Source organism: Vulpes vulpes, chromosome 5, assembly GCF_048418805.1.
Source record: "Vulpes vulpes isolate BD-2025 chromosome 5, VulVul3, whole genome shotgun sequence".
In the NCBI taxonomy this organism is placed as follows: Eukaryota; Metazoa; Chordata; class Mammalia; order Carnivora; family Canidae; genus Vulpes; species Vulpes vulpes.
In genome coordinates, this window is record NC_132784.1 from 70886131 (window position 1) to 70907709 (window position 21579).

At 54.6% G+C, this 21579-nt stretch overlaps 1 protein-coding gene and 2 long non-coding RNA genes across 3 annotated transcripts in view; 2 read left to right on the forward strand and 1 right to left on the reverse strand.

Moving 5' to 3' along the window:
• BRSK2 (BR serine/threonine kinase 2) overlaps positions 1-712 on the reverse strand; it is a 60826-nt gene extending 60114 nt beyond the window's left edge. The window contains exon 1 of the mRNA XM_072758769.1: positions 577-712. The gene's annotated coding sequence lies outside the window, so the exon portion shown is untranslated. The remainder of the gene's footprint in view (positions 1-576) is intronic.
• A 5929-nt stretch (positions 713-6641) lies between these two features.
• On the forward strand, positions 6642-8263 carry LOC140598899 (uncharacterized). Its single transcript, XR_012001445.1, has 2 exons — positions 6642-6716; positions 7835-8263. It is a non-coding gene; the product is annotated as an uncharacterized lncRNA (long non-coding RNA).
• Positions 8264-10054: 1791 nt separating this feature from the next.
• LOC140598900 (uncharacterized) lies at positions 10055-10759 on the forward strand. The gene is made up of 2 exons (XR_012001446.1): positions 10055-10389; positions 10614-10759. It is a non-coding gene; the product is annotated as an uncharacterized lncRNA (long non-coding RNA).
• The last annotated feature ends 10820 nt before the right edge of the window (positions 10760-21579 follow it).

Consider the following 21579-nt stretch of genomic DNA (forward strand, 5'->3'; position numbering starts at 1 on the left):
GCGGCACCAGCCAATCAGCGGTGCCCCGGCTCGTAGCCCCGCCTTCCGGCCCGCCCCGCCGAGGGGAGCTCCCGTAGGAGCCGGACTCTGCAAGGCAAGGCCGGGCGGGGCCGGGCGGGGCCGGGCGGGGCCAGGCGAGGTCGGGCGGGGCCGGGCGGGGCCGGGGCGGGGGCGGGGCCGGGGCGGGGCGGGGGCGGGGCCGGGGCGGGGCGAGGCGGGGCCTGGGCGACTCCAGCCCCTCCACCCCCGGCCCTCGCCCCGCCCGGCCCCCGCCCGGGCCGCCGAGCTCCCGCAGCCGAGCGAGCCGCCCCGGAGGCGCTTCCCGGGCGGATGCTGCGGCGTGGTTCCCCCGGTTCCCCCGGTTCCCCCGCGCCCTCCCTGCTGGCCGCGACTGCCGCGGTCTGAACGAGTCCGTCGCCCCCTCCCTGCTCCGGGGGCGGCGGCGCTGGCGGCGAGTGGACGAGCCGTGACCTTGCACCTCGCGAGGCCGTGCCGTGCCCGTGCCCGGGGCGCTGGCCTCCGCTCCGGCGGCCCGGGTGTCCACGGTGACCAGCACAGCGGGGTCAAGGAACTCACCCGAGGTCACACAGCAGCGGCCTCCCAGAGAAGGCGGCTCCCGGGCCTCCGCGCGAACCGTGCTCCGTGGGCTCGGCGGCTGAGGGGCGCACCGGCCCCGACGGCTCCGGAGAGGCGTCTGCAGAGGCCGCCAGACGGGCAGGGCCCCGGTTTCTCGCGGAAAGACGCTAGCGCAGCAGCGGGCGGGGGCGGGGGCGGGGGAGGCGAGGGCCGGGGGCAGGGCGCCCAGAGCCCCGCGGGCGAGCGCGGGCGCGGGCGCGGGGGCGGGGGCGGGGGCGCGGGATTCGGCCGCGGCGCGAGGCTGCCCAGGGCGCACCTGCAGGTTTTGGGCTGCGCGCCCCGCGGTTTGCCGCCAGCTGCCCTCCCTTCCATCGGGACCAGCCCCCACCCCTGCCCACCCTGGGGGCGGGCGGCGTGAACTCTGCAGGCTCCCAGCTCTCCCCCGCGCCGCGCCCGGAGTGGCGGGGGGCGGGGGGCTGTATTCGCCTGGCTCTCTCCCCCGACTCAGCCCTGCGACGGGAGACAAGCCTCAGAACGTCTCTCTGGCCCGCTGGGCCCCTCGCTGACCAGGCGCTGTGCTAAGTGCTGGAGCCTCCAAAGATGTGCAGCCCTAGTCGGTGCCCTGCCCTGGATGGGGTGGGGGTGGGGGGCCTCGCGGCATTAAAAACCCGCACCAGAGCCTCAGCTCCAGGCCTGGATGCTGCGGGCTGAGCTGGATTTAAGGAGCGTTTGGGACCTTGGACTAAAATTATCCAGTGGCCACGTCTCCCTGGAGGCAGACCAGTCAAGGGTGCAGGATGGGGAGGGCCCTCCATAGGCAGAGGTAGGGGCCAGCCCAGGTGTGGTATGGATGGGGTGGGGCACACCGCCCTGTGCTGGAGCAGTGCTGCCAGGGTCACGTGGGCGCCCTGCCTGCAGGATTTGTCAGGATTCCTAGTAGCCTCACAGCATTCTGGCCTTGCTGACCACTCTCATCTGGACACTCCCAGCTTTCAAGACTCCCATTTCCCATCCCCTCCCCACCCTTGGGCTCCTGGGCTCTTCCCTCGGGGGCCAGTCTTCTCTGTGGAGCCTCACCCCATCTGTCTCCATCTCCCAGGGCTCTGTGTGGGAACCCCTCCACCTTCCCCCCTCATGTCCTCCAGGCCCCTGCCTCAGCCATCGCCAGCCCGGCTCCAGCTCCAGGGCCAGGGCACTGTCTCCCTGCCACACCTCCTTGGGGTGTTGCACACATTCTCAAACTCAAGTGTTCACAGCAGAACACCCCATCTCCCCATCCCTGTGGGAGTCAAGAGCATGGCCCCTCATGGTCAGGCTTCTGTGTGCCCTGTCCAGTGCTGGACTCTACAGGTGGGAGGCCTGGTGGGAGGATGACACCAAACACTTGAAGAAATAACTTGGATGCCGCGTCATGCTCGCAGTGCACAGAGCAGGGGGACGCTTCCAACCCCTTGAATGAGACCATCATAACCCTGGCACCAGAGCCAGACAAAGATAAGGCAAGAGGAGTCCAAGAGCCCCCACGGGAGCCCAGACACAGAACTCCTTAACGGAATATTAGCAAACCGATTTCAACAACTAGGAAAGAGTAAAGTGCAGGACCAGGCAGGGCTTATTCCAGGAATGTAAGGTTAGTTTAACATTTCAGGATGGATCCACACAGCTCATCATGTTATTCACACCCATTAGTGATTAAACAAGCAAACAAATCTGGGAAAACCAGGCTCCTTCAGTTGGACAAAGAAAGGGAACCAGCAGAAGTCCACCCCATCATCCAGCACCTGACACCAGGGTGATGAAGGATCTGGTCGGAGTGAGGCGAGAACGCACCCCAGCACCACTTCATTCCAGCCAGCAGGGCCTCGCCAATGTAACGGCCAGGAAAACAAACCCCAAACCCCTTCTGTTTATACTTTTACATGATTGGAAAGGAAAAATTAAAGGCATCTCAATTCGCAGGTGACGCGACTGTCTGTAGAAAATGCTGAGCTGCAAAATGCTACCAGAACTAACAAGTGAGTTTGGCAAAGTCACAGGATACAAGACCAGTGTATAAAAATCCTGCTTCTGTATCCTGACAATGGATGATCGGAAACTGAAGTTATGAAGACAAGAGCACTCACAAACAGAATCAGAAATCCTGAGATATAACAAAATCTGTATGAAATCTGTTCACAGAAAACTAGAAGATGCCAGTGAGACACTTAAAAAGACCTAAATAAATGGAGTTGTGCCTTGTTTGTGGATTCCAAGACTCAATGTTGTTATCGATTCTCCTCAGATTGATCCATCTTTTCAATGCAATTGCACACAAAACCACAGATAGCTCACTTTTGTTTTTAGAAATCAACAAGCTGATCCTAATATTTAAAAAGAATCACAGGGCAGCCCAGGTGGCTCAGCGGTTTAGCGCTGCCTTTAGCCCAGGGCCCGATCCTAGAGACCCGGGATTGAGTCTCATGTTGAGCTCCCTGCGTGGAGCCTGCTTCTCCCTCTGCCTGTGTCTCTGCCTCTCTCTCTCTCTCTCTCTCCATCTCTCATGAATTAATAAATAAATACAATCTTTTTAAAAAATAAATAGAATCACAAAGGACAAGTAAACCCCACTGTTGAAGACCAATGACATGGGGCATTCTTCCTCCTTGATTTCAAGTCTCACTATAAAGCTGCATCAGTCAGGACGGAATGTTGTTGGCTTAAAGATAGACATATAAATCACGGTATGACACTAGAGTCCAGAAATCAATAATTGTGTTTATGGCAGTGGGTTTTCAACAAAGAAGCCAGGTAACCCACTAGAGAAATGAGTCATTTCAACAAAAGGTGTTGAAACAGACATCTGTTTGCAAATAAAGAGCCTCAAACCTTTCTTCACACTATGTACTCATATCCACTAGATTAGTGGATATATGTTTTTAAAGATTTTATTTATTTATTCATGAAAGACACACAAAGAGAAGCAGAGACATAGGCAGAGGGACAAGCAGGCTCCCTGCAGGGAGCCCGATGGAGGACTTGACCCCAGGACCCCAGGATCACGCCCTGAGCCAAAAGCAGATGCTCAACCACTGAGGCACCCAGACATCCCTAACTAGTGAATATTAACAAATATTAACTGTCAACTGTTCACAGATCTAAATGTAAGAGCTAAAACTATAAAAATTGTAGAAGAGAACACAGGAGAAAATCTCTGCGTCTTTGGGTTAACCATGGATTTCTTAGATAAGATGCAAAAAGCACATTGCAGAAAATTTTAAAAATAATAGCTGGACCTCAACAAAATTAAAACGTTTGTGCTTCAGAAGGCACCGTAAAGAAAATGAAAAGCCACAGATCGGGAGGAAATATTTTCAAAACTTACCTCTGGTAAAAGATTTGTATCTAGAATACATAAACAACTCAATGAGAAGAAAACTGGATCCGAAGATTGAACAAAACACTTCATCCAAGAAGAGGTACGGATGGCAAATAAGCACTCATCACCTGATGCAGGAAAGGTGAATCCACAACGAGGTCCCCTGTACGACCATGAGGCTGGCTGACATTCAGAGCACCTAGACTTCAACACTTGTGAGAACTCAGAACCTGGAACCCTTGGCTGTGCCGAGGGGAAGGCAAAATGGTCTGGCCACTTTGGAAACGAGCCTGGCAATTTCTCATATCATTGCACACACACTTAGCACTCAATCTGACAATCCCACTCACAGATATTTTCCCAAGAAAAAAAAAGAAAACTTCTGTCTACCTGAGAGTTGGACCCCAGTGTGTATAGCAGCTTTATTTGTAACTGTCAGAATTGGAGGAGACCCAAATGTCCTTCAGTGGGGAACCGACGGACACGGGGGGCGCTGTGTGGATGGATCTCAGAGACATCTCGCAGAGGAAAGACCCTGGAAACGTACCCTAGGATGTCGTGTACATGACATCACAGCAAAGGCAAGACCGTCATGATAGCAAGCAGATGGTGGTGGCCAGCTGTGGGGCCAGGGAGGAAGTGGCTGGCAGAGGGGCATTTGGGTGCTGCGAATGCTCCAAAGCATGATTGCAGCAGCTGTACAGCTGTGCATTTGTCATGCTCACTGAATTGTGCGTGCAAGATGGGTCGGTTTTACCTCAACAAAGCCGACGGGACAGAGTTCCACATGGAGGAGCCGAGGGCTCAGGTGGGGAGAGAAAGCCCATATCCCTGTGCATGTCCTACAGCCAATGGCTGCAGGCAGGTGAGTGAGAGGAGGCTTCCTGGGGGAAGCGGGCTGGGGCTGCAGGAGGACATGAGCGCAGAGCAGTTGGACACTGCTCCCCCTTGGGGTTGGGGGTGCACTGGATGTCAGGGGGATGTCCCATCTGCAGCCTGACAGTTCTTTCAGGCAGGGACGATGCTGTCTATCCCAGTGCTGGCCACCCCAAGCACAAGCCCTCGGGAGAATGTGCTAGCCCAAGAAGGTTTGTACTTGGCCTCCGTGGGAGACGCTGGCAGCAGCGCAGTCATGGCCAGAGGCTGGCGTGGGGGCACGGGCTCAGCCCAGGTGGGCTCCAGATGCAGCCTACATCCCTGTCAAGATGGGCCAGCGTCCCCCTGTGTGGCTGCTCCAGGTTTGCGGTCAGTGGGCAGCTGCCTGTCTGTCCTACCCCACAGTCCCAGCCCTGGCCCAGGGATGACAGCTCCTGGTTCCACACGGGTTTCCTGAGGCCTAAGGCTGATGGACTCACTGCCTGAGGCTCATGGGCACTGGGCATTAAAGATGTGAGGTGCTCCCACTCCAGCTGCTGACTCTCCACCGTACAAATAGGACGAGTCCTGGGGGCTCATAGCCCAGGAGGCTGGGACGGGGCCCTGAGGCCAGCACAGGAGCGTCCTCCGGGGACAAAGTACAGGTGGACCGTACCTGGCTATTGTTTGCATTCCCAGGGCCAGGAGAAAGCAAAGGGACCTCCTGGCCCTCTCCCTACCCCATCACTCCCAGGGGAATGGGCTTCCCAGGCCCATTGCAGGGGTATGTGCCCAGAAGGGAAGGACGGCCACCTTCTTCCTGCTTCCAGCATCATTTAAGGACTAGACCCTCCTGACCCCGGCTGCCTCCTGGGCTTCCTTCCCTGCTCACAGCCACCCCAGTCAGCCTGCCCTTCCCTGCGTCCCTCCTTCCTGTGCACAGACCCCTGGTTCCTTCAGGGGTGCACTAGGCCACTTGGCCCTTATCCGGCCGGGTCCACCTGTCCCTCGACCTCACCTTGGGGTCGGCTGTGGCCTGATAGCTGGACCAGGGTGGCTCTGGTCAGAGTCTCTGATGTCACCCCCTGCCCTGACCCGGGGGTGGGAGGGGGAGCTTTGGCCTCTGCCCCTCCTCTGCCCCCTCCTCCTTCTTCACATCTCAGAGGAGGGTGGCCCAGGGTCCTCCTGCCAGCCCCCTGGTCCCTCCACTGTCCTCCCTTCCCCTTCCTGCCCCCCCACCCCATCCCACAGTCACTTATCTTGGATGATGGCCACTCTGGCCCACAAATGCCACTCAAATGGAGTGGTGCTGTCCTAGACATGACAGGCTCTGCCCACTTACAGGGGTCCTATGTACTCCCTCTCTTGTCTATCCAGGGCCGATCACTGTGTGAGTGAAGGATCTCTTGTACCTCACCCCTGAGGGCCACTCCGGGTCCTCCCCTCTCCCCCGCCATCTGGAGCTAGGCAGGGCCATCCATCCCTGAGCTCTACCAAGAAAGGGACAATGGCCAGGACCTCCTGTGCCCGGCACCTCGCTTGTACCCTGCCTGATGGCTTTCTACTGGGCCCACCAAGACCCTCATCCTGCCAGTAACCCTCGGTGCCCACATCCCTGACCCCAGGACCCACCAGTCCTGGCCTGCCAGCTGTGCCGCTAACACCACAGTGTGTCCCCTCCCCCATGCAGAGGCACTGCTGTTCAGTGCTCTCTGCCCCCATCCCCTGCAGGTCCTCAGGTGGCACGCTGCTGGGAAGCTGGGGAGGATGGGCCTCTGGGGGAGGAGGTGGGGCCATAGCCATATCTGCCGGTGTGTTACAGCACACGCTGAGCCGCTTGAAACTGTTTGTCTGTGGCAAATGGTTTAAAATAACGACAAGAGGAGAAAGGAAAGCCCCGTGTGGTAGGTGGTGAGTCAGCGCCCCAGAGGTAAGCGCTGGGAGAGAGGCCCAGGGAGGCACCTGCTGGAGGAGGCTGGGTTCCTGTCTGCAGAATGAGCAATATTAGTTACTGAGGGGGTGGGAGACGGGGCAGAGAGAGGCCTCTGGAGCTCACCTTGCGGATAGGGAGCAAATGGGGAGCCTGGTGGTCAGGAGGCTGGTTCTAGGATAGCCTTGGTCCTGCTTCTTGGGGCAGTGGGAGCTGTGGAGGGGCACAGGACTGGCCTACAAGGGGACTGCGCTGGGGCTGCAGGTGAAGACTGGAGGGGCAGAGCTGGGAGCCGGTGACCGAGGGCTGGGCTGGGACGTCAGCAAGGCTCAAGCCAGAGGGGAGCCGGGAAAGGGTCAGGTCAGAGACTGGAGGATCCTTTCCTGTTGGCTCTTTGATATGCCACCGAGGGGGCAGAGGGCCAGGGTGGGAAGGGAGCTGTAAATCCCCACTGGGCACTGGTGTTGGTGGCCACTGCGCCCTGGGCAGGACCTTTCAGGCGTCAGATGCTCAGAACAGCCACCACAGATGAACTGCCTGCCACATGCCAGGGCCACGTGCTCCTCACGCATGGCCCCACTGACACCTCCCAGCCCTGCAATCATGTCCATGATGTACAAGGGAGTGGGGGCTGGGGATGCTAAGCCCTGGCCCCCGTGTCACAGAGCAGCATGTCCCCCAGCCTCAGCGTCAGGTGGCCTGCTCTCTGGCACTTTGTGTCATCAGGCCACACACACAGAGGTAAGTGGGGCCTGGGGACAAGCAAGCCCCCAAGGAGGCAGGTGCCCTAAGAACCAAACAGGCCACAGGGCCGGGCCGGGAGACCAGGAGGGATGGCATGGCGGGGACTGTGAAGAAGACAGAGGACCCAGGATAGCGGTCAGCAGGAGGAGCCAACCTGCCAAGGTTAGTGGGAGGATGGACAGATGGGTCTGAAAAGTCTCCGTTGAGAAAAGGATACTTGTGTGTCTCTCAATTACCAGAGGAATGCATGTTCATTTAAGACATCTGAAAAATATAAACAAGAAGCAAAAAAAAAAAAAAAAATCACCTTTGTTCCCATGACCCAGAGAAGACCATTGTGGTGTGTGATTAACTGGGCATATGTGTCCTGCCAGGACTTTTCTCCCAGCTTCCACTAAGTGCGATGATTCATGATCTCCTGGCTGAGAGTCGTCAGGACAAGAGAACAGAAGAGGAGCTTTTCTGCATGGTGGTGAGGTCAAGCCTCCTGTTCATGAACATGGTCCATCTCCATGTCACACGGTCTGCAATGTTTTGCAGCTTCCAGAAGATGGATTGGACACTTCTTTTGTTCATTTATTCCTAAGTTTTTATTCTTCTTGATGCTGTTATAGATGTAATTACTTCCTTAATTTCATTTTTAGGTTATTCTTGTTGGTATAGAGAAACCAAAATAATGTTTGCATTACATCCTGCACGTTTGCCAGACTTATTTGTTCTGACAGATTTTAGTACAGTCCATAGGTTCTCTGTATTCAAGCTCATGCCATCTGCAAATAGAGTGTTACTTCTTTTTTTCCCCAGTCTGGATTCTTTATTTCATTTTCTTGCCTTATTATCCTGCCCAGAACCTCCAGTATAATGTTGGATAAAGCCAGCAAGGCCACACATCCTTTCCTTGTTCCCAAAGAATGTTATTGTTTACAAAGAATGCATCCAGTCTTCCATTATTAAAGATGATGTTAGCTGTAGGATTTTTGTAAATGCCCTTTATCAGGTGGAAGAACTTCACTTCTATTCCAAGTTTGTTAAATGGGTTTTTTAGTCATAAAAGGATGTTGGATTTTGTTGAATGATTTTTCCACATCTATTGAGATACTTTTTTTTAAGCTTTGATATGGCATCTTACATTAGTCAATTTTGCTTTTCTTTTTTTTATTTTTTAAGATTTATTTATTTGAGAAAGAGAGAGAGCATACGGGTGTGCATGAGTGGGTGGGGACAGAGGGAGAGTAAGAAGCAGATTCCTCACTGAGCAGGGAGCCTGATGCAGGCTCCATCCCAGGATCCCAAGATCATGACTTGAGCTGAAATCAAAATCATGACTTGAGTCAGATGCTTAACCAAGCCACTCAGGTGCCCCAACATTAGCTGATTTTTAGTTAGGCAGGTCACTTGCCACAAGAGATCCTTGACCAAGCCCATCCACACACACAAGGGTTGGGGGGGGGGGTCTGGCAGACTTACTAGTTGTCATCACGGAAATAAAACCCTTTGAGAGCTGCCAAGTCCTGCCCAGCTGGGTCACTGCACCCCCACCTCATCCTGGGGGCAAACCCAAGAGAGCTCTACTTTTTTCCTGTTGGGCTGGTCACCACTGCTTGGGGTGCACCACTCCACCCATTTAGCTCAGGATGGTGGAAGGAATGGTGCCAAAGGGGCTTGGAGTAGGTGCAGGGACTGAGGTCACCCCACAGTCCCTCAAAGCCAGCCCCAGGTGCCCTCCCATACTGTGTGCCCTGCTGGGATTTGCCGGTTGCCGGTGGCTATGCAGAAAGTGTGACTGGCTCTCAAACCGGTTGGCCCAAGGGTCCCAATGGCAATGACCTGTTACTTGTACCTGCTGGGGAGAGACCAAGCCCCTGCAGCCAAGGATGGCAGCTCCTGGGTGGGGGCCCCCTTTCCAGCACCCCCCCCACACACACACACACAGACGCTGAGGCTGTGGCTCCTTCCCCCTCTTTGGGTACCAGAGAAAGAGCTGGAGAGGGAGACAGTGAAGCGAGAGGAGTTCAGGAGTCTGTGCCTGCCTCTGATCAGCAAGGGCGGTCCTGGGGAAAGGTGGTGAGCCCAGAACCAAGAGGCACGGACTGTTCAGTTCTGGAGCCCGGGATCCTGTCTTCGGGTACAGAAGGTCTCACAGCATTTGCCCAGCAGGTGGGGAGTCTGCACATCAGCAAGTGGGGTGGGGAAGCCTTGCAGGTGTAGGGACCTCTTACCCTCCAGGTGGAGATGGAGGGCCAGGCCCCGACTAGGGGTCCTGGGTGAGAAGGGACGGGTGTTTCCACTGCATCTGAACGAGAACCAGGGAGTTGAAAGCTGCGGGGCTGCAGGACAATGTGAACGCACCCAATGCTGCCGAGCAGCAGAGCAGCACTGAAAGCTTAAATCTTACTCATATTTTTAGCCGTAATTAACAATTTTTTTAATTGGCTGGAAAGAAGATGGGGGTCACATTCTTTAAAAGCGGGGATTTGGTTCCTCCCCTTTCCGCGGACTTCCCAGGGCTGGGGGCGGGGACCGCGCGGGCAGGCGGCCTGTGGCGCTGGGGGCAGGGGTGGAAGGAGCTCATTGTTTCCCAGCCGGCTCTTGGCTCTGGCCGGATATTTTTGGAGCATTAATCGGGTTCCTCCGGGGACAGCCCAGCCCCGCGCCCCCTCCTCCCGCCGCGGAGGAGGAGGAGCAAGGAGGAAGCCAGGCCCCGCGGGCAATTTCACTTGCGGGGGGCGGTGGGGGGGAGGGCTGCACCTGCGCGGGGAGGGGGAGGGGCTGCGTGTTTCCTGCCGCACCTGCCCCGCGAGCCCGCGCGGAGAGGAACCGCGCCCGGAGCACGGAGCACCGAGCACCGAGCACCGAGCGCGGAGCACCGAGCGCGCCGCGGGGTCTGCGCATCTGACGACAGCAGCCGGGTCAGGAGCTGAGCACGCAGGTGAATTGTGGCCTCGTACTCCGGGCATCTCGGGCATCTCGGGACGGCTGCCTGGACATTTACTGCCGGATGCAAACGGCGCTCCAGGCCCCAAGGGGCCCCGGCCACGTCCTGGAGAGGACACGCCGCGCCCGCCCCGCCTCGGGCTCCCGGTGACCCGGCCGGTTATTTATGGCTTCAATTTGTTTTTATTATGATCATCATTACTATTATTTGTTTTTCAGAATTAGAAGTCCATCTGACATTCTCTCGTCCCCAGAAGCGGTACTAGGCCTCCAAAGGGCGGGCAGAGAGCCCTCCTCAGATATGAGCAGAAGAAAAATATCTCGTAATTATGGTGAATGTTAATAATTAAAATTCCTATAACTCAGCGGATAGTCCGAATTTCCTGGAATGTGCCCGCTCCCTCGCAGGGCAAGCCTGGCCCCCCCCACCCCCCCACCCCGCTCACAGGAGCACCTGTGTCCGTGCTTCCTGGGATATGGTGTGTAATAAGGGGTTTCTTTCCGTGTGTCTCTCAGGACCCCTTCCACACCAGCCTGGGTGGCTGGACCGCCACCTGGTTCCTGGCTGTCTGTGCTGGCTGTCTGGGTTAGTTGATGCTGTTGTTCGCTCCACCATGTGCTCACATGTGCGCACACCTATTTGCACACTTTCACAGGTGCTCACACATGCCCACAAGCTCATGCTCACATGCACTCACACATGCCCACACCTATCCACACACATTCACAGGTGCTCATGCATGCCCGCAAGCTCACACTCACATGCATGCCCATGTGCTCACACATGCACACTTGTGATCACACACACTCACACACATTCACATGTGCTCACCATCAATCACGTCGCACCATCCTGGAGATCCCTGACCTGTGGTTCGCCAGACGCCCTCTCCTGATGGCCTAGTCCTCCTGTCCCCTCCCCAAGGCCCAGGAGGAGGGCTTGAGCTCCAAGCTGGAGCAGCTGGAGGGCCAGGTGCTATCGGGGAGCAGATCCCTGTAGTAGGAGCCCCATGGGGTAGCTAGGACTGTGGGTTAAAATTTGAAATTTTTTTTGGTCACTTTATGGTTGGGTAACCCTTATAGTAGGAGACCTGTGTAAAGTCCCAGAGACCACTTTCTTGGGTATGTGCCTCTGTGCCATGCCACCACACCAAGTGTCAGGAGTTCTGTGCCTTGGGCACAGCTGGTCAAGGCAGAGGGCTGCCAGCGGCTGCTCCTGGAGAGGACCCATCCCAAAGGGGAAGAGTGTGGTGCAGGCACCCTGGTGCAGGAAAGATACCTCTGCAGGGCCTGCTTTCTCCCCAAGAATTCCCTGTTCCTCAGCTCTGGGTGGGCCAGGTGTGGCAGCCTCAGCAGGGCGGCTGAAGACCTGCCTCCTGGATCATCCCTCCAGCCTGACCTCGAAAGCAGGCCCCAGGGAGCTGCTCATTGCCAACTGCACTCTCCCCACACCTGCTGCCCCTCTGAGCAGGCTTGATCCCATCAAGGCTCTCCATGCTTGGAGCTTCCCCGCTCCTGTGGCTTCGTGGCTTCTGTGGCTCTGGGCCCCCCAGCTCTGGGGCTCCCCTTTTGCCACTTGCCCACTCACATGGGTGTTGTGGGGTCTCTGTCTCCCAGTCTCCTGGCCTCTCCTGTACTGGTCTTCAGTCTGCAGCACCTCTTGGGGAAGAGCTGAGCCAGACCCCATTCAGGCTCCCTGCTCCCTCTGCCAACTGGACCATCAGCACATGGTCTCTGTGTCTGCCCTACTGATTCATCTCCTCCTCAGGCCACTGGCTCCTGGGGCGAACCTGGCCTTTCTCTTCTCCCTGCTTGTCTCTCTCTGAATGAACGAAGAGTCCAGGTGACAAGGGTGGTCTGGAGGCTGGCCTGGGGTGCCTGCTGACCCCCATGTCTCCAGGAGGGGGGCTGGCCAGATTGGGGCCAGTGCGCACCCTGGACAGGGCTGCAGCCTCTGCCAAAGCACCTGGCTTCGAGGGCACTCAGGGTGGTCCCCTTGGTCTGTTCATACCCAGATCACAAGCTGATCACGCCTGGGGCATGGGAACAGAGCCCCGTTGTGTCGCTGACCACCTCCCTGCTGTGGCCTGGATTGTGTGCCCCAAATTTATATGTTGAAGGCAAACCCCAGCACCTCAGATGTGACTGTATCTGAAGCTGGGCCTTTACAGAGGTGATTGAGGTCACATGGGGTCACTGGGTTGGGCCTGATCCAGTGTGACTGCGGTCCCTACAGGAGGAAGGATCAGGACAGAGATACACATGGAGGGCTGACCCCATGAGGACAAGGGAGAGCACGGCCGTCCACACACACACAGAGAGGCCTCAGGAGGACCCCTCCTGCCCAGGCCTGGACCTCAGGCATTGGCCTCCAGGACGGGGGGACAGTGAGCATCTGTTGTATAAGCCCCTGGACCCTGGTGACTTATTATGCCTGCCCCCACTCACATTCCCCACACTGCCCTTTCTCACACGACCCCTGATCTGAACTGAGGTTAGATAGGTCAGAGAGCACCCAACCTCTTGGACAGGCTGTGGCCGGTCCACCATATGAGGCCTGGGCCCAGTGTGTGGGGGATGGGTTCCTGACCTCAGGCCTTCCCTCCGCTCTGTCACAGAGCAGGACACCCTCTCCTTAGGCAAGTGCCTTCTGCTGGTGCTGGTGCCCATGCCACATGGCCATGTAACTGGCTTTTGCCAGTGAGGTGTGGGCACAAGTGGTGGCATATGGGTCTCTGCCTGTCTCTGAGGGGCTTCACCAGAGGGGACGTGGGGAGCATGCTGACCCCAAGCCACAGCCTGTAGCCATGGCCACTGACCCCAGAGAGCCAGCTGTGGCCCTGCATGTGCACTCTGCAGACTGGAGTTTGGGCTTCTTTGTTATGCAGCGCTTTGCAGCAACAACTAATACAGGGGTGTAGGCTCCTGCGGCCTTTCCTGCTCTTCCAGATGCCCCAGAAGAGTGCCGGGGAGCCCACACCCACCCGTATGTGCCTCTTGCTGGGCCAGCCCTGGGACCCATGTCACCCCCACTCTTGCCACCACCACGTCCCTCTGCAGTGGTGTGGAAGCCTTCTGTCCTCAGAGGAGCTTGTCCCTTCTTTTTAAGTTGGGTTGGAGCTTTCTGCTTGTTTCTAGGTCTTCTATTCTCTCTACCTGGGCCCCAGGAGGATACAGGGATGGACCTGCCCAGCTGGAAGGGAAGAGCCTGAGGCCACAGTCTGAAGGCTGACCACGGGGTGGTCAGGTGGGACAGTTACATTGTGTAGATGCATCCTGGGCTAGGACACTGGCCTTGGCCTCTGCAGGGCCAAGATGAGCCCTGGGATCTGTCCAGATGTGTGTCAGGATGGCACCCAGGGCCTCAAAGCAGGGGTGGAGGCTGGCAGGGGTGGCCACCCTAGGACAGGGGCTCAACACTCAGTGTTGGCCTCACCATGTACCCAAGGAGGCTGTGGGCAGAGAGGGTGGCATGTGGGGCAAGTTTGCCCTTTACCAGCATTGGTGTCGTAAGCAAGGTAGCTGGATTTAGGGACTAGAAACACGGACTGCACAGTTAAATTTGAATTTCAGATAAGGAATGAATAACTTTTTTTAGTATAAGTGTGTCCTATGTAATATTTAGGGCATACATATGTGGAAAAAAATATTCATTGTTTATCTGAAATTCAAATGTGTCCTGCAATCTGCCCAGCAGCTCCGTGAGCAGGTGGGCGAGCTCCCACCAGTAAGAGGTGTGTGCAGGTGGGGCCAGGTAGGCGGACTGAGTGGGGGGAGCACACAGGATGAGGGCAGGAGCCTTGTGGTCCTTCAGAGTGGGTCCCCAGGCCCTGGTGCCTGGAGGGACACTGAGGCAGGCAGAGGGAGGGGCAGAGCTCGAGAGATGCCCCTGCTCCCCCTCCTCAGGTCCAGTGGACAGACGAGGCCCAGCCAGAAGAGCCATCCCCCCACTTCTGCTGGGGGCCCCCAGACGCCCATGGCTCCCTGCAGCCGCGGTCCCCCCAAGATCGGATGCAGCATGAGCCAGAGTTCACATGCAGAAACTGCCTCCAGTGGCTCAGCCTCCTTGGCCTCCAGGGCGAGAGGCACCCTATCAGGAGCCTGGTCCAGGGACTCAGGACAGAGCAGCACAGCTGCAGGAGCAAGACAGGTGGCTGAACCCCCACCGCCCAAGGTGCCCCGCAACCGGGTCACAGGCTGAGATGAGGCCGCCTGAGCCCCGCTTGGTTGTAAATGAGGAGAAAACCAGCCACTGGTAAGAAGGACGGGAAGCGGCTGGGGGTGAGCTGAGCTGAGCTTCCAAGTCCCTCTGAGCGGATTAGAAGCGAGGAGAGACCAGGCTGCCCGTGGCATGCAATCCCTCCGTGGGGGAGGCTCTGAGCTCCTGGGGGCTCCTGACACTGCGGGGCACACCGCTGGCTCCCAGCTTCACTGAACCTCCGTGTGATGGTGTAGGCAGGACGGTCGGGGTCAGGGATTCCCCACTCAGTTCCAGTCCTGCCTCTGCACACAGGGGCGGCAGGGCCCCTCCCTCTCATGGCCTTGCCTGTCTGTGAGAGATGGTGGTGGTGGTGGCCCTGGCCTACAGGGTCACAGGGACAGTTGGGGAAGGTACCCAGGCAGGATGGCATTGGGGTCCTGGCGGTGCCCCCTTCTTGGGCCTGTTCCATGGACAGTGCCCGGCAGTCTGGCACCCCTGAGGGAACAGGGGGGCTACCTGGACACACAGGAGGAGGTCAGCAGAGCTAGTCCAGGACCCTTGGCTGGACACTGTGCAGCAGCCTCCTGGGCAGGCTCTGGGTCCCTCATGGGCCCCGGGCTTTGCTGGGCTGGCATCTCTGCCTTTCCCCATGTCAGGGAGGGATCTATGGGCTGCTGGGGCATCTGTGCTCACTGCTGCCCCCAGAAGGTGGGGGCGGAGCAAGAATAGAGTGTGGGGCTGAGGTGTGCGCAGGCTGTGAGGTGCTGGTGGGGCCTGGGGTCCGAGCAGCGCAGCATGGATGCCGGCCCCATCTGTGCTCCACGTCTCTGCCCTGGGTCACCACAGTGTCTCTGGAAGCGGGCCACGGGCATTTTGCTCCGTGCAGCAGTGTTTCCTGGGCTCCGTAGTCTGCGAGGGGCAGGAGTGGGGCAGAAGCAGGGACGTGTGCCCAGGACGTGTGCCCCATGGGAGGCAGCAGGTGACACAGCCCCACAGATGGGGTACACACAGCAGCCAGTCCTGCAGGCTGAGGCACAAGGTGCAGGGGATCTGGGCCTTCCCACTGTAGGACCGGGGTCCTCTGGGACTGGGCCCCCACCCTCGTGACGTCATTTAACTGGAATCACCTCTGAAGCCCCCCTTCCAAATACGGTCACACTGCAGGCCTGGGAGCCTTGTCCCATGAATTTTGGGAGGGAATTCAATCTACAGCAGGAGACCATCAGGAGCCCCACTTGTCTGCTTTTGGGACCCTGACTTCTGCTCGAGTCTTGGGGATTCTGGGGGACGGGCCTCTCTGTCCCTGGAAATGCCTTTCCCTGTGGGCTCACAGTGCCCTCGCCCTCGGGGCAGATATAAGTGGCAGTGCTGCCTTGTGTCCCATCACCGTGGTCACATGGGAGCTGGACTCAGTCCTGGCTGGAGAGCTTGCAGGCCCCAGGCACACAGCACCACAAAGCCGTGGCCCCACTTCACCCTGCCTGCTTCCCTCTAGGCCCAGAGGGGGTCCAGCCTCGAAGCCTCCTGATGCAGCAGCCCCTTCGCTGTGCCTGCTGCTGACCCTCTACCCTGGGCCTCTCTCCAAGACTGTCACTGGGCTGGTAAGGAAGTGTCAGCTCCTGTCTTCCTGGAAGCCCTCCCAGACACTCCTGCCATGCCATGTGTCTGCCACGTGCTTCCTGGTCTGCAGTGTGTATGCAGTGCGGTGCTGGGGTCAGCAGCCAGATTGATGCGAGGCCGGGTCATTGCACCGTGGCCAGGGGCCCCTAGCTGCCAGCCCCCACCTCCCACCAGGAGGACCAGCCCTGCCACCTGGGCACAGCTGGGCCCAAGTGGGTGCTGGGGTCCCAGCCAATGGGACCAGAGGACGTGGATGCAGGAAGGTGAGGGGGATGTGTGAAGCTTTTGCTGGTGACTCTGTCTGTCCTTCTATCAAATTGATTTTAGGTCGGTCCCAGCTGCTTTCCCAAGTTGGGTGCAAACCCTGAGACACTGAGGTCACAGCACCTCCTTATCGTGCCCTTTCCAGGGTCTAAGAACAATGACTCATATGTGAACTGAGCTCTGAATTTCATAAAACATACTTGCCCACATCATTTCACTCTTCCAGTAGCCCTGTGAGGTGGGCAGGGTTGTCCCCAGCGAGAGGGAGCCCATCGCAGCTCAAGGAGAGACCCGAGGAGGTGAGTGGCTGCAAAAGGACCTGGGGGATGCCAAGACCCCCCTACAGGGAGGGAGGGAGGTCACTGTGGGCAGTCCTGTGCAGTTAGACTGGAAAGCATGCCATGGAAGGATGGGGGCACAGGGATCACAGGAGGATGGGACCAGGGCAGAGTCCAAGTCCAGCGGGCAGGTGAGCACAGACTGATGTGGCCCCAAGGCAAGGCAGAGGGGTGGGGGCAGCTGCCCCCACCCCCAGGCAACCGAGGCTGAGCCCATTTCTTGATTTCCAAAGACGTGGTGTTTCCTAGTTACCTTCTGGAGAACACACTGTGCACGGTGCCAACGGTTCCCAGCTTGTTGACATTGGCTTTGTGGACCGGCACGCCGTGTATTCTCCTGGATGTTCTATCTACCCCTGGAAAGGGGGTGTCCCAACGGTGTTGTTTCTGGGAACTAGTGTGTTTTATCATGGGATTCAAATCTCCTGTAGAATGACTGATCTTTTCCCTTGTATTATTGTTTCCCAAGGGGAGTGGGCTACGATTTCCAATAACAGGTATGGATTTGTCTACTTCTCCACTTAGATTACCTATATTTCTTAAATAGAAAAAACATATTTCTGAAATGCCAAGGTTTTCAGCAAGCATGGTTTCGTGAGTTTTGATGAGCGTACACGTGTAGGACCAACACTCCACCCTGGTGGCAATCAGGCACGCTCCCGCGAGCCCCTCCTGAAGACCCTCACACAGCACACTGCTGGCCAGCCCCGCTCTGCTGCCGGCACCCCGCATGAGCTTATCTGCTCTTGAGCGGCACATAAATTAAATCCAACTGGATGAAATCTTTTTTTCTGGCCTCTTTTTCACATAATAATGCTTGAAATTTCTTTATTTTTAAAAGGATTTCACAGCTTGATGGAGGTATAGCCAAAATACAAGTGATGGAAACAGAGCCAGTGGTCACAGTCTTAATTCACTCCAGGTAAATTAATTCTTTAAAAATGTGGCAAAATATATATAGTATAACATTTAACATCTTCACTGTCTCTAAGTTGGTCCTGTGACCACTGTCTACTCTCTGTCCCCAGGAGACACTGAGCCCATCCCTCCCCCAGCCCTGTGACCACCAACCACTCTCTGTCCCTGTGAATCCGGAGACTCTAGGGACCTCGTGTGGGTGGAATCATACAGGATGTGTCCTCTGGTATCTGGCCTGTGTCACTCAGCATCACGCGTCCCTCAGGCCCACCCACGTTGTGGCAGGTGTCAGCGTGTCCCTCCTTGTTCAGGCTGAGTGACCGGTCTGGTGTGTGGGTGGCCCATGTTTATCCCCTCATCTATCGATGGATGCCTGGGCGGTTCCCACGTGTCGGTTGCTGTGAACGTGGGTGTGGAGCTTCCACTCCAGTCCCTGCTTTCGATTATTTGGCATAAATACCCAGTGGTGGGACTCAGATCATATGGTAGTTCTGAAACCCCTATAGTGTTATCTGTAGCAGCTGCACCAACTTCCATTCCCACTGACAGTGCATGGGCATTCCAATTTTTCCACATTCTCACCATCACTTGTTAGTTTTTATGTTTTGTTTTTGTTTTTGTTTTTTAGTAACAGTCATCTGATAGGTGTCATAATTGGTGTACAGTGATGTTGGGCATTTTTCCATGTGCTTATGAGTCATTCATATATCTTTGGAGAAACATCTATTGAAGTTCTATACCCAATTAAAAATAGTATTGTTTGTTTTTTGCTGAATGGTAAGAGTTATTTATATATTCTGGATATTAATTACTTATCAGTTATATGATCATATAAAATTACTTTGTAGAGTACTCTGACAAAGAGTACTTAGGATGGTCAAAAGCATAAATGAAGGATTGATGCCTATGTTGATCAGAGTTCTTAATCACAGACAACAGAATCCACTCTGGGTAATTTAAGCAGAGAGGACTTGTTAAAAATCTCACAAAAATTCCTCGGGAATCACTGTTTTAGAAAAAAGTCCCCAATCCTGGTAGAGTCCTGGCCGTCAAAGGGACTTCTGCCTCTGCTCCGACTAGGAAGCTGCCACCACTAGGAACAGCATCCTATCTCAATGCTGGGCAGGTGGCATTCTGGGACAGTGCCCAGCCTTGCGAAGTCTTTCCTTCCAATCTAGTACCATGACTGAATCTTTGATAAGCTCTCCGACATTCTACATATGTTACAGACTAACAGAAGGGAAACCACAGAATAACAGGAAAGATTCAAACAATTCAATAGAAAGCAATATTGGATAGAAAAAGAAACATGGAACAGTCAGGATAACTAGAACTCGTAATAAGGTGGTGATTTAGTCCCCAGTATCTGTATTAGATAGAAGTTGGCTAAATGTTCCACCTGAAAGGCAAGGATGGTCAGACTGATAAAAATCAATGAAACTCAACTCCGTGATATGTACAGGAAACATATCTAAATCATAAAGATGTAAAAGACTGAAAATAAATGATGAGAAAGCAAATACCATGTAAACATTAAGCAAAAGAAAGAAGGAATAGCTACAGTGATATCAGAAGGAAGTAAACTTTAAAGAAAAAGCATTACCAGAGAGAAGGAAGTCCCTTCATAATAAAAACAGGCCTATTTCATGAGGAAGGTATAAATTATAAAATTTTAAAAAAGATTTATTCATTTATTCATGAGAAACACAGAGAGAGTGAGGCAGAGACACAGGCAGAGGAAAAAGTAGGCTCCCCACAGGAGCCCAATGTGGGACTCGATCCCGGATCTTGGGATCAGGCCCTGAACTGAAGGCAGACGCTCAACCGCTGAGCCACCCAGGCGTCCCTAAATTCTAAATTTTTATGCATCTAATAACATGACCTCAAAATAGGTAAAACAGAAATTCACAGTACTTCAAAGAGAGGTGGATAATCTCCAGTTATAGTGTAAAATTATAGTTTTTTACGTAAAACTCAGTAATTGATACAAGTAGAGAAGATGTCAGTAAGCACATAGATTATACGAACAAAGCAAATGATAATCTTGACTAATGTGTGTGGAGAGAACACTACACCTAATAACAGTACAGCATTTTTTTTTTAAAGCACATGGATCATTTACAAAAACTAATCCTATCCTGGCCCATAAAACAAGTCTTTAAAAAATTGTTAAGGATTGCAAGTGTGTAGGGTCTGGTGTCTGACCACAGTGGAATTACACTGAAATCTAATAGAGAAAAGATAAGCAGAAAATACAGATAAGCAGAAAATATTTAAAAATGAAGACAAGCACTTAATGCCAGATTGCCATTAATTCAGCGTAATCCCTCTTCCCTCTGCATTCTCTTCTGTGTTCTGGGAGAGAAAGCTAGTAGCAAGGCTTCCAGGGTCCCTTAAGTGTACACTCTGACAGTGAGAGACACTTGAGCAAGATTGGGAAGGCAGAAGGAACAGCCGTTCCCTTCCATGGCAGCTGCAGGGGGCCACCGTGGTTGGCGGTGGTAGTAGTTTCCCATTTGTGGCCAGAGTCAGCCCGAGATTCTCCGTAGGAGCTGCAGGTGGCTGAGGGCACTGGGAAGCCGCTAGCTACTTCAGGGCTGCAGTCACCTGCGGTCCCTGATACAGCCCCCTGCTCTTCCTAAACTTCTAGATCTCTGAAAGTCACCTTCCTCCCCGGAATTTCCAAATTTTTCAGTGTTTGTGTAACTGTAGAATTCCCCACAATAAATCTCTTTCTAACCAAAATATCTAAGATGACTTCAGTTTTTCTGACCAGTGACCCTCTTCTGACTTTCCCAGGTACCAGCAGTGTTTCCGGGAAAGCAGAACCTTAAAAATAGGAATCTGGGATTAGTTACCAGGTCAGGTTAGGTTTGATGTCAGTGATAACCTGTGGCCAGTATAAAGCAGGATACAGTTGGTTGGGCATCAACTCTTGGTTTTGGCTCAGGTCATGATCTCGGGGTCGTGGGATCAAACTCCATGTCAGGCTCTGTGCTCAGCAGCGATCCTGCTAGAGATTCTCCGTCTCCCTCTGCCCACCTCAAATGAATAATCTTTTTTAAAAAGCAGGATATAGGTAGTCCACGAATATAGGCACTAATAAAATGATCACCTCTAACCGTTTGTGATGAAGGGCATATTCAAAGCACGTCTTTCAGGGACAAAGGGACCCTCCAGACACCACGCTATGAGGGAAGCGAGGAGATACTGCTGAGCACACTAGGGTGTTGACAGCAAGGAAATGATGAGCGGTGGCCTTAAGTTCTCAGCTCAGGGAATGGCCAGAGAACAAGAGGGTTTCTATGCCTCTTTGGAGAAAAAAAAAATTATCTCTTGTAGCTCTCAGGGCAGTATTTTTTTTTTTTCAAAGAGACCTTCAAATGGATAAAGAAGATGTGGTATATGTATATAGAATGGAATATTATGCAGCCATCAGAAAAATGAAATCTTGCCATTTGCAATGACATGGATAGAACTAGAGGGTATTTTGGTAAGTGAAATACGTCAGTCAGAGAAAGACAAATGCTAGGTGATCTCACTCATATACAGAATGTAAGAAATAAAACAGGTGAACATAGGGGAAGGCAAAAAAGAGAAGGAAACCATGAAAACCATGAAAGGCTCCGAAGGATAGAGAACAGACAGGGTGGGTGGAGGGAGCTGGGGGAGGGATGGGATGGGAGATGGCAGTTAGGGAGGGCGTGTGTAGTGCTGAGCACTGGGTGTGGTGTGCAGGTGACGGATCACTGAATTCTGCTCCAGAAACTAGTATTGCACCGTATGCTAACTAACTAGAATTTAAATTTAAAAAAAAACAACAGCACTTCTCAAACTTTGCCAA